At 45.2% G+C, this 3,344-nt stretch overlaps 1 long non-coding RNA gene across 1 annotated transcript; it reads right to left on the reverse strand.

The window, feature by feature from the left end:
- Positions 1 to 256: 256 nt before the first annotated feature.
- LOC149469661 (uncharacterized) lies at positions 257 to 2,345 on the reverse strand. Its single transcript, XR_016311532.1, has 3 exons — positions 2,275 to 2,345; positions 1,367 to 1,441; positions 257 to 429 (listed from the first exon to the last, which is right to left on the reverse strand). It is a non-coding gene; the product is annotated as an uncharacterized LOC149469661 (long non-coding RNA).
- Positions 2,346 to 3,344: the final 999 nt, after the last annotated feature.

Below are 3,344 nucleotides of genomic sequence, written 5' to 3' on the forward strand. Positions count from 1 at the left end.
GCAAGCAGTCAACAGCAATCTTTATATATCCGAGTTTAGGATTGAAGGAGCTGGTTTACCTCTTTGAAACATGCAATCCTAAAGCTGGACTTGCCAGACTTTGTTTGGACATTAACAAAAATTCAAGGTAAGCAAGATTGGCCGCTGGAGCTAGCCGTGTACTACAATGCTTTAGGGACATGCAGATCAGCTCCAACTGCAATGAAAATGATTGCCTACCTGCAAAGGCTAAAGAAGGCCACAACACAGTCCACTGTCAAATATAAATAACATTTATTCCTAAAAACATTTAAAACCATTAAAACCGCCGAAAATAGGCCACAATGTCTGGCTGGTCCTCGGCTGGCCCCACCTCCAATGCCTGCTCCAGCGTCCCAATGCGCTCACACACCCAGCCCATGAGGCTTCTTATGGCTGGGTGGTTGAACACTGTAGAAAAAGTCATAAAAAATGCATTTGCTGCAATTAAAAAAGGAGACTCTTGCTTCCACACAAACAACAGCATGCAATACTTGTCTAACTTTGTCCATTATCCTGAAAGCACTCTATGCTGTTGTCAACTCATCATTGGAACACAGAGCTTAAATCTCTTGCCTGGGAGGATTTCATGGGCCAGGGAGTGAGTTTGGAATCCTTAGGCCTAGATTAGAGTGTTTGCTCACTGACTACAAATATATCTGTGGCCAACAGCAAGAAGGGCAATCTCATCAGTAAGGGCAACAGATGACTTTGCCACACCTATCTCCTCCACAGAGTTCCCAAAGACATCTATCCTAGATTTCTATTAGCTGCAGAGAGGGGAGGGGTGGGGCCCTACACACATGCTCCTCAGCCAGAGCACAGAGCTGAGCAAATTCTGTGAGCCTATTGGAGCCTAGTGGCCCAACTCCCTCCACACAGGTCCAGAGATTCCTATAGAGCTGGCAGTGTGATTAACCAGGTGTGTCCTTGAAGGGAGGCAGTCCATCTCCCAGGAAGCTGGATGTGTCAGCTGCATCTATTTGTAGTGATTCTTTAAGATAGTGGAGAGACCAGAGTGGAACAAACACTAGTTACTTGGGAAGCAGGTTTTGGATCACTGGAGTGTCAGGTTAGTGCTTGACTATTGTGTCATATTCTTTGTTTATTGCCCTTTCTTAATTAGAAAAACACTTTAATGTATGCCTATGTAGAACAACTCAGCTGTCAGGTCTAAGTGTGAATATTAAGCCCCTATCTGCCTGATGTGTTGTTTAGTGTGAATGTTTTATTTCTTTGTGGGGGGGCATCCTATACACAGGATGAGGCCAAACAATTTAGACAAGGGGGAGCTGAAGCCTTCTACATACGTTACATGTGCATATGTGTAAACAGTTCAGAAACTGACCTTCTGGGATGTCGGCCTCTGCATCCAGTGGGGGCTGTAGCTCCCCCATAGCAGGTGGGGCATTGGGAAGTTCAACTACATGAAGAGTAACAAAAAGAAGACACAAGAAAAAGTTGCGAGTCCTGACATTTGACAAACACATGGATGTTAAACAGTCACATAGTACAGGCCTCAGGTAGTAAGCCCTAGCCCTACCCAACATAGCAAAGTCCTCTTTCGGTTTTGATTACAAAACTAGATGGCCAGAAGAGCTCAAGGCCAAAGTCATTTGGCCACTTGTTGGCACCCACACTCCAGCAAGCTGCTCATATCCTACAATGCTAACATACTCTTTGGCTGTCCATTGACGATGTTTCAGATCACCTTAGGACGTAACCCAAAGGTCTCCCTTGCCAGTGGTGTGGTGCCAGCATTCCAATGTTGGAGAGGCTTGCTCTTGACAAGAGGAATTGGCTCACACACATCAGCTTAGCTACGCTTACACTACAGTAATAGTGGAAACACTCATTGGTCAGCCCTTGCAGCCATTCCCACTTTACTTTCTGGGGTCTACAATAGAGTGACTTACATCATCCCAAAGCAAAGGTCACAGGTCGGTAGCAGACCTGAAGCTTCACAGGAAGACGTCACAAGGTCTAGGTCTTTGACAGTCTAGCTGTAAAAGTGCTTAGTCCATACAATATTCTCCTCCCCTATGCCAAAACACAAATGCCCCCTCGAGTGTTAACACATGCACACTGCAAGGTGGCATTTGTAGCTTGGAGCAGATTGGGAATCACAAAAAAAATAAGTCTGGTGCCAGGCTTACCACCCTTTACCCAACACATCTCATGTGACACCCCCACACATAGGCACTGTGTAAAAACAAATATTGTAAAGTTGATCACATTCACACAAATGGGACATACCTGGGTCCTGGGGCTCAGGGGAACTGGAGGGGAGTTGGCCCTCCTCCAACGACTCCACCTCTTCCTCCTCCATCAATTGCCTCCTGGGGGCTCTGGAGTTCAGCCACTCCCTTTCTGAGTGCCAGGTGACTTGAAAAAAACACAAGCAAAAGAGCTCCACATGTCAGTATAATTCGAGGCTTTGTAAACTTAAGAGTTTACTACAAACACACACACTGTTAAAACCAAGTCTTACATTCTCTCAGACTTGAAGTACAAGGTGCAGACTAACTCCAGCTACGTTTCGATAGTGTATGACCCTAGGGAGCCATGGATGTCCAAGAAAGTCGAACGTGACATTCTGGCTCATGAACGTACAAATAGAAGAGGGTGCACTCATGAAAATGAACAAAGTCCAATCTTTATGTCGGATATTGTAAGGGGTTGTGGTGTTAACAGCCACTGTGCCCTTAGCTGCAACCTTTTCAAAGGTTGACACAAGGGAAAGGCCTTAACCCTTGGATATTCAAAGACACACAACTCAGAACACTTCCCAAACACTAATAGCCGAGAAGCTCCTCAGAGATAGGCTCTCCCACCCCTCTGCTAGTGTATTTTGGGGGCACATATCCTGTGTTGGATGTAAATTTAGTCAAAAGGCCAAAGTTTCTTGGCTTCATGCATTCACAGCATGAAAGCCCCACTGCTTGGCATCCTCCTCAGGCTCTAAAAATACTGACCTGCTGCCAATTATCATCCCATGCTGTGCTAGAGAGCAGAATTTGGTCTCCGAAAGGTATGAATGTGTACAGGCCTACACATATTGAGCTAATAACTGCCTGGCCACTACACTAGAATCCACATTGGAAGCTGCATTCTCAAAACTGCTTGACCATGTGTGATAAGAAAGCAAGCAATATTACTTAAAGTCTTACTAGACCCAGTCTAGAGTCAAAGCAGTGTAAATATGCAGTAAATCATCCTTGTTATACTCGCTGTGTAACCTAAGGGGTTAATACTCTGTCTTGTGTAAGAAGGCTGTTTGATCCTGTCTTCTCTGCCCCTCCTCTTGTTGAAATGACCAACTGATA

The sequence above is a fragment of the Staurois parvus genome, unplaced genomic scaffold (assembly GCF_062004578.1).
Source record: "Staurois parvus isolate SC_StPar_1 unplaced genomic scaffold, SC_StPar_1.0 ptg000064l, whole genome shotgun sequence".
Lineage (NCBI taxonomy): Eukaryota > Metazoa > Chordata > Amphibia > Anura > Ranidae > Staurois > Staurois parvus.